This window comes from Macrotis lagotis, chromosome 6 (assembly GCF_037893015.1).
Source record: "Macrotis lagotis isolate mMagLag1 chromosome 6, bilby.v1.9.chrom.fasta, whole genome shotgun sequence".
NCBI classification, from domain to species: Eukaryota; Metazoa; Chordata; class Mammalia; order Peramelemorphia; family Peramelidae; genus Macrotis; species Macrotis lagotis.
In genome coordinates, this window is record NC_133663.1 from 121,994,794 (window position 1) to 122,004,541 (window position 9,748).

General features: G+C 35.0%; 1 pseudogene; it reads left to right on the forward strand.

The window, feature by feature from the left end:
• Positions 1-6,617: 6,617 nt before the first annotated feature.
• On the forward strand, positions 6,618-7,559 carry LOC141492213 (protein phosphatase 1 regulatory subunit 3C pseudogene; annotated as a pseudogene).
• The last annotated feature ends 2,189 nt before the right edge of the window (positions 7,560-9,748 follow it).

Below are 9,748 nucleotides of genomic sequence, written 5' to 3' on the forward strand. Positions count from 1 at the left end.
TAGCTACCCCTAGGCAGTTTTGATGACTGCCACTTTATAGTATAGTTCTAGATTTGGTAGAGCTAGGTAACATTCCTTTATATTTTTTTCATCATACCCCATGCTATTCTTGCCCTTTTATTGCTCCAGATGAATTTTGTTACTATTTTTTTCTATCTCAGTAAATGTAGTTATTTCATAGTTTGCTTGGTACGGCACTGAATAAGTAATTTAATTTAGGTAGAATTGTCATTTTTATTATATTAGCTCAACCTAACCATGAACATTTGACATTTCCTATTTATTTAGATCTAACTTTATTTGGGTGAGAAGTGCTTTATAATTGTGTTCATACAATTTCTGTAAATTGCCCTGATATCCTAAAAGCAGTTCCTGGGTTTGTCTTGGGAGGTACATTCCCAAGTACTTAATGTTGTCTACAGTTATTTTAAATGGAATTTCTATCTCTTGCTCTTGGGCTTTGTTGGTCATCTATAGAAATGCTGATGATTTATGTGAGTTTATTTTATATCCTGCTACTTTGTTGAATTTGGAGGTTTTAAGATGATTTTCTTGGGTGCTCTAAGTATACCATCATGTCATCTGCAAAGGGTGAAAGTTTTGCTTCCTCTTTTCCAATTCTGATTCCTTCAAATTCTTTTTCTTCCCTTATTACTATAGCTAGCATTTCTAATACTATATTGAATAGTAATAGTGATAATGGGTATCCTTGCTTCATTCCTGATTTTATTGGAAATGTCTTGAATTTATTCCCATCATATATATATATATATATATATATATATATATATATATATGTTGATGAGTTTAGATAGATACTATTTAGTATTTTAATGAAAATTCCATCTATTCCAAAATTTTCTAGGTTTTTTTATAAGAATGGATGTTGTATTTTATTAAAGTTTTTTCACCATCTATTGAGATATTCATATGATTTCTGTTGGCTTTGCTATTGATACATTTAATTATGTTGAGTGTTTTCCTAATGTTGAACCACCCCTGCCTACCTGTTATAAATCCTACCTGATCATGGTGTATTATTCTAGTAATAGCATGTTGTAGTTTCATTGCAAAAGTTTTATTTGAGATTTTTGCAACAATATTCATCAGGGAGATTGTCTATAATTTTCTTTTTCTATTTTGGTTCTTCCTGGTTTAGGTGCCAACACTATGATGGAGAAAATAACTTCTTAAAATACAATTTAGGTCAAATGAAAAAAGCAGTCTAAAAGGTCAATGAGTAGAAAAATTCCTTCAAAAGAAGAATTGGCAAGATGGAAAAGGATATAAAAAGGTTCTCTGAAGAAAACAATTCCTTCAAATGTCTAATAGAGCTAAGGAAAGCTGATGGCTTTGTCAGAAATCAAGAAACAATAAAACAAAACAAAAAGAATGAAAAATTAAAAGAAAATGTGATATATCTCATTTGAAAAGCAATTGAACTGGAAACAGATCCAGAAGAAGGAATTTAAGTTATTTAACTACCTGAAAGTCATGACCAGGAAAAGAGTCTAGATTTCATTTTTCAAGAAACAATCCTTGAAAAGTGCCCTGATATCCTAAAAGCAAAAGGTAATATAGAAACTGAGGGAATCCACCAATTCACCTCCTGAAAGAGATTCAAAAATGAAAACTCCCAGAAATATCATAGCCAAATTCCAGAAGTTCCAAGTCAAGGAGAAAATATTACAAGCAGCCACAAATAAATAATTCAAATACATGGAGTTACAGTCTGGATAACACAAGATTTGCTAGCTTCTACAATAAGTGCTCATAGGCTGAGAATATGATATTCCAAAAGACAAAAGAAATTGGAATAATACCAAGAATCAACTACCCAGCATAATTGAACATACTCTTTCAGGGAAAAAGAATTTCGATAAAATAGGGGAATTTCAAACTTTTCTGATGAAATGCCCAGAACCATGATCTTCAATTGCAGAACTCAGATGAAACAAAGAGAGGGTGAATGTGAAAAGAAAATTATGAGGGGCTTGATGATGCTGAATTGCTTGTATTGCTGCATGGGAAGAATATACTGATAACTCATATGAACCTTCTCATTTATTAGGGAAGTTAGAAGGAGCATATGGAGGAAGCTGAATATGAAGCTATAATATATTATAAACATGGTGTTAATGCAAGAGAAAGTAATGTACTGGGAGAAAGGGAAAGGAGAGGTAAAAGTTATTTCACATAAAAGAGGCAAGAAAAAGCTTTTCCAATGGAGTGGAAAGGGGGGAAGATGAAGGGGAGTAAGTAATTCTTCACCCTCATTGGAAGTGGTCCAGAGAGGAAATAAAATACACACTCAATTGGGTATAGAAATCTATCTTAACCTACAGGAAAAAAATAACAGAGGAAAGGGAAGAGAGAAAGGGGACGGGAGAAGAAAGGGGGCAATGATAGAAGACAAGGAAGATCTTGGGAGAGGATAGTCAGATGCAACACACTTTTAGGGAGGCACATGGAGAAAGGAGAGAGAAAATGGAATAAATTTTGGATAGGAGGAATAGGATTGAGTGAAATACAGCTAGCAATAGCCACTGTGTGTGGGGGGGAACTATTGAAACAATTTTTCTAATAGACTTATGATACAGAATGCTATGTATCCCAAACACAGAATCGATGGTATTTGAATACAGACTGAGACATACTTTTTTTCTACTTGCTTTATTTCTCTTGAGGTTTCTCTTTCTTTTTGGGGGGAGAGGGGGGTTATGTTTACTTTTACAACATGATTATTGTAGTAATATGAAAAAAATTAAAATAAAGAAAGATGTGGAACTCAAAAGCTTACAAAATATGAATACCGATAACTATCATTATATATAAATCTATAAATTATATATAGATGAAACCAGAAAACTGTTGGGGTTTTTTTTTAGGTTTTTGTCAGGCAAATGGGGTTAGGTGGCTTGCCCAAGGTCACACAGCTAGGTAATTAGTAAGTGTCTGAGAACAGATTTGAACGCAGGTACTCCTGACTCCAGGGCCGGTGCTTTATCCACTGCGCCACCTAGCCACCCCCAGAAAACTGTTTTTAAAAGACTTTACTGACCCATGGAAAATAAAGATGTTAATTATTGATGTTATTCCCTGGTCCCCTAAGTATCAAACAATTCTATATTCCCTCTGATTTTTCTGCTGCTTCAGCATGATGGGCAACTAAAATAATAATAATAATAATAATAATAATAGTAATAATAATAATAATAATAATAGTAATAGTAATAATAATAGTAATAGTAATAGACAGCTAGATGGTGAAGTAATTCATTGGACTTAGAAATCAGGAAGATTTGAAGTAAAAGATTGCCTTGGACACTAACTAGCCAATTGATACCATATTAACCTCTCTCAGTCTCAATATCCTCAGGGATAAAATAGGTACAACCTACTGCAGAGAGCTATGAGTATCAAGTAAAATAATGTGTGTAAAGTGCCTTGTAAACCTTGAACAGTTTGTGGCTAGTAAAATGGCATTGGGGCAAATTGATGTACGATCTTCTCTTAGGCAAGATAATAACAGTGAAGTATATAGATGTTAATAAATGGATTATTTGATCTCCTCAGCAGGTCAGCAACCCTATGGGACTGAAAAACTGAATTTCTTGAGACCCTGTAGAAAACTGAAAGAATGAGGAGGTTTTGGGTAATTTAAAGAACTTCAAGATGGTAAGAGTGAGTTGACCTTCAGGTATGGTTGCTTATGCCCTTCTCTGACAATTAAAGAATGGTCATTGCCATAAGAAATCTGTTGCCTCCAATAATCTTAGCCAGAAAAGCAGAATTATCCCCATCAGCCCTCCCGTCTTTTTTACCTTTCCACTTGGATAACAATTCACCCCTAACTTTGACAAGGAGGGATAAGGACTAGATCCATGTCCTGGACATTCTTATCCAAGTTGGTCCTTTGTTTACCTGTAAAAAAATAATAGTCCTCTTTTAAATATGTTAGTTATCACTCCTATGAGGTAGTTTAGATTTGGAGACTGTCTTTTTGTCCTAGATTGAAAAATGGGATTTGACAAAATGGCAATAGGGTGGATAACAGTGATACTGATTGTTAAATGATGTAGCATAGTATTAATGTTCCTCTAGCTACTATTATTAATTCAGAGGCAGGGGAATTTCAAAAGTTGAATCAACCTACAATTCCATCAATGAATATGTTTTCAACATGGCTAAGTACAGCAAATTTCCTTTTATTAATATTGAATCACCTATACTGTTTAACTTCATAAATATATTCAATATAAACTGTTAGAGGACTGTCCTGTGTCAGACCCAACCCACAATACCAGCTTTGATTCTAGTTGCAGAATCTGCAACTAGAACTTCACATTGCTTTACTTCTTCCCTGTGTGTTTCTAAGCTACCAGATTATCTCTTAGCTCACCTACATCCATATGTTTCCAGTTAGCTCCTAGCCTAAGAAGCTTAGGTGCTAATTGTCTGACCACAGCTGATGAAAATGGAATCAACCATATGCTTTGGCTCCACTCCAGCCCCATCTCATCAGGACAGATCAGGATGGACTTATTTCAGCTGTCTTTCCTCTGGGAACATACCCAAAGACACAAAAAAGATGGCAACGAAAACAAAGACGTGCAGGTCTGCTACAATAAGACTAATCTATCTGCTTTTCTCGGGTCTATCATCAAGGATATACAATTGGGTAAAATTTTTGAAATGGAATAATTAAAATACTAATGCTTTAAATCGTACTTATTTGATGTCATTTAAAAAAAAAGTATTCTGCCACTAATCTTTTGCAGCAAAAATGCTATAAATGATATTGAATTTTAGTTTTCTAACTGAGCAAATCTTTCAGGCTAATTCTGTGCTTTTAGGAAAGAAAAAATGAAATTATATTTTCAATATTGGCACAGATCTGTTTTTTTATCATAATAGAACTTGCAAAAGCAACATGCCCCATAAATTTGTCTCTAATTCATCATCACTGCTCTATAACACTGCCACAGTGGAGTTCTTGCATGGTTGTGTGGTGCCATTTAAACAAAGTCCTGTATTGAGGAGAGAGGACTAATGATTTGTCCAGAGGTTTTTCTTATGTAGGCAAAACTCTCAATTTCCTCAAAAGAGGACACAAAAATATTCTATTTCTAATAAATGAAAAGGAAAAGTAGTCTAGTTTTGTTTTACATTGCTTTTCTCTAATTCACAAATGTGTTACTCTAATTAGATTTTCCATATACCTTTTTCTGTGAGGGATACGGAATTCCAAAAAGTTCCTTCTCCAGATCAGAGGGTCAAGCTTTTCTATATTATTCAAAGATTAAACAACAGATTTTCAAATAAAATCACATGAGCTTCTAAAGCAATATGCCAACCTCATCTCTAAAGTAAACATGGCAAGCTTGCTAAATTTTAACTTGTACTACCTCCTTTCAACATTGGATAAGTAACCACTGAGCATGACCTTTCAAAATCAGATTTGGAGAATGGGTAGATGCAAAGTAACTACACTCACATAAAAAATAAAATAAAATAAATTTTAATAGCATCCATTTGTCAACTATAATACGTGATGCTTTTATACCAATCTTTCAGTATAATTTTCTTAGTGGACTTCCACTTCAATCATCCATCGTAAACTGGTATAAAGTGTCACACAGTATTAGCTCTATAGTACAATAAAGCCAAAAAGCTACTTTATGACTTCCAATTGAAAATAAGTGTTTTATAGGGAACATTTGTTCTCTTCATTGAAACAGAAGTGCTGGCCTGTGATTACTTCTCTTCCTATCTTCAAAGTTACTCAAGAGAAAAACACCAAAGACACCTTTGTGAGTAGTAAAGAAAAACTGTAATCTTTCACAAAATCTTATTTCTATAAGAGTTAGACTCCCAGAGAGAGTAGCTGAAAATTTGCTTAGTTCCATGAGAGAAAAACCAGTATTTTTCAGTCCATGTGGGAAGTTAGGAATGATATTAGACACTAAATCCTAGAGAACTAAAGATTTAGCATCATATTCCAAAATTCGATGCCATGGTTTTGGGAAATCAGTTTGATATCATTTCTAGTTCATCAATTTAATGCTTTTTTGAATTTCATTTTTAACTTCTGTATCTAGATGTTCTAGTAAAAATGCTGACATAATTCAAATACTCAAATATTACTATATTTATAAGTGCATTTGGCTATCATTTTGCTTTTTCTACATTATTTTTCATATATCTTAATAGGGTTGTAAGCAATATAATTGTATTTGTCCATATAGCAACAATTTTTCAACACCAAACAAAACCAAAATTTATCAGATGCCACATCTTGAATTGTTGTTCTTGTGTTTAATTAACTTGGCTCTTATATTTTCATTCTCTCCCCCATTTATTTGAAATTACTGCTTTGGACATGTGTCCAATTAGTGTACATGACTACCAAAGACTGTTTTGCTTTAGGTTTTAGAGAAACTCCCCACCAAACACAAATTATATAAAGACTCATAGGAAGACAGATAAGTAACTGCTTCCCCCCAACACTTGACATTTATAGACACCTGTCTATTCTGGACAGTGCTGAAGTGGTTGACTGAACCAGAAAACTTGGGCAGGGGAGAAAGATGCTTGTAAGCTTTGCTTAGTGACCAATGTGTTGCACCAGAATGATGCATGTTTTAGATGTCAGGTCTCTGAAGAGTTGTTATGCCAGTGTGTGTGGCCATGAGAATCTATCTTGCTCATTCATCACCTCTGAAGAGTGTCCTTGGTCCTTGTGATAAATTTCAGGGAAGAAATTTTATAAACCACCTAAAGTCTCTTAAACCATATGTCAACATCAACTATAAAGCAAAAATTATAAAAATGCTCACCCATCTCCACTAAGAAAAAAAGTAGTATTTGCAGCCTCCAAGGACTTGTCTTTCAAAATTCAAATGTTCTTAAATACCCCAGGAGGAACCTATGGGTTCTTCAGTTTGATTTGCTAGACTTGGAAGATATCAGAACCAGAACAAGCTCCATGAAGGTAAAAACTTGATTCCGGTTTTCCTTCAATTATCAACTGATTATTTAAGTTTCTGGAACAACCTTCAACAGAACTTGGTCTGCCTGGAGAGTTGTTCTATGCAAGAGACAGTTTTAATGTGAACAGTGAAAGTTAAAAACAAAAAAAAAAATGAGTTTTAATAAGAATGTCCAGGTCTGCATCACCTTTGACACATGGAAGACTCATATTGTTGTATACTGTATCTATGTGAAAAAATGTCAGTTCTGATACTGACACATTTTCCTTAGCTATTGATTTGCCTCTTTTCATTCTAACTCAGGAGAAAAATTAAATTCTGCATTTCCTGTAACAGCAGTGGACATATATTCTGAGATACTAATGAGGGTCACAATTTTAAAATTGGATGTGTGCAGTGGATACCAGATGGGATGCAGATGTAGATGACCTCACAGGACTATTCTGCCAGACAGCAGATAAAACCAAACTTGATTGACTTCTCTTTGGAAGCCTGAAGCCGGCTAGTGAGTTATTTTGTGAATGGCAGAGTTGGAGGGGTATAGAAAATTTAGCTTCTTATATATGAATAGGGTTGCCAAGCTACTAAGTTTGTCTAACTATGCTAACCATAGGAATCTTTTACTATAGTTATTTGATGTTTTAGGATTTGGGTATTTGATGCCTTAACTGCAAAAATAAATGACTCTCAATTTGGTGCTCAAGTTGAAAGGGATTATTTGGAAGACAGTAGTTCATTAAACCTTGTTCTATATTACAAATAATATGTGTGTGCCTCATAGCTATCAGATTGACCAAAATGAGAAAAAGGGAAAATGATCATTGTTGGAGAGGTTGTGGGAGAATTGGGACATTGATGCATTGCTAGTAGAGTTGTGAATAGATCCAACCTTTCTGGAGAGCAATATGGAACTACACATAAAGAGCAATAAATCTGTTAGTACCCTTTAACCCAGCAATTTCAATTCTGTCTATATCCAGAAGAAATTATAAAAAAAAGGGAAAAGTCCTACATATTCCAAAATATTCAAAGCATCTCTTTTTGTGGTGGCAAAGAATAAAAAATTGAGGGGATGCCCATCAATTGGGGACTAGCTAAATAAGTTATGGTACATGAATATTATGGAATATTATTGTTCTATAAGGAACCATAAATGGTTGGACTCTAGAGAAGCATTGAATGACTTATAAAATCTGATGATGAGCAAAGAGAGTAGAACCAAGAGAACAATGTATATATTAACACCAAAATTCTGAGATGATCAATACTGATGGATACAGCTCCTCTCTTTAGTTCAGAGAGCTTGGACAACTGTATTAGACCAGCTATGGACTAATGTAATCCCCGTCCAGAGGAAGAAATGCAAAACAAAACACATATACAAGCAAACCCAATTCTTCAAAATATGATTAACACTTCATAAAAATTATCTCTTATATATCTCTTTCCCTTAATCTTAATTCCTCATACTGAAAATAACTGATCTGTAAATATGTTTATCAAAAATATGTATGGACAATGCTAATCTGACTGTTTGCTATTGAGGGGAGGTGAGTGGAAATGGAGGGTGGAAGGAATTTTTGTAACAAAAATATACATGTGCATATGGATGAAAATAAATAAATAAAATTAACAAAAATTTTAAAAAAGATGTTTTCTTCAGTATTTTTTACATTGTTATGCCATGATTTTCTCACATTGCTTTTATTTCTCTTTTGAATTTTTCTCTACCTTTTTACTTGCTTTCCAAACTCTTTTTTGAGCTCATCCATAACCTAAGTTCAATTCATACTTTTCTTGGAGCTTTGGATACAGAAGCTTTGATTTTGCAATCTTTTGGGTATTTTCATCCTCCATAAGGCAAAAGTAATTATCTATTATTTTATTTTGTTCTATGCTAATTTCCCCAACCTATGATGTGATTTTAACTCTTTATTAAGGTGAAGCTCTGCTTCCAGTGTGGAGGACGCATTGTCCCAAATTTTTGAGGGTTTTTACAACTGCCTCCAGGGGGAGCCCCCAATGACTGCAATTCCTTCAAGTTCTTCTCAGGTTCTGTCTGCTCTCCTGGTCTATACTCTGACCTGAGGATGACCACAAGCACTCCCCTCTGTCCTGGAATATGAGGAGGGTCCCTCCCTGCTCTGTTTTAGCAGTTAATTTTAACTCATTTTCCTGAGACTGAGGCTCAGACTGCAACCTGGATCTGAGCATAGGCAAAGCCATAGAATTCTGCTTCAGGAATAGATGAGAATCTTCTGCAGTCTCCCCTGACCCCATTAGTGTTGGTGTTCTGAAAGTGCTGGAAGCAGCTGCCAAGTGATTTTCCAAATCTGCAAACCTGCTCCTACTCCCAGGGCTGGGGGTGGGGGTGGGGTGAGCCTGGGCTGACCTGAGCCCTGGGCTTTGGTATTACTTTGGTAGAACAGAGTTTCCCCCCCTGCCTTTCCAAGTTATGCTTAGTAATCCCTAGGCTGAGAAGTCTGGAAAACATCTCAGGTGCCATGGACCCAAGTGACCCTGGGGACTGAAGTCCTCCATGGGCTGTTCCTGGAAGGCTGGAGCGGGTTTGCTCTGACACAGCCTGTGTTGCGCTTTCTAACTCCCATGTAACAGACCTTTCCTGAAGATATTCCAGTTGTCTTGGCTTGGAAAATTGTTTCACTCAGTCTTTCTGTGGGTTCTGTCACACCAGAATTTGGTTAGTCATTATTAAAAGGTATTTGGAGTGATCTAAGGGAGAGTTTGTAGCAATT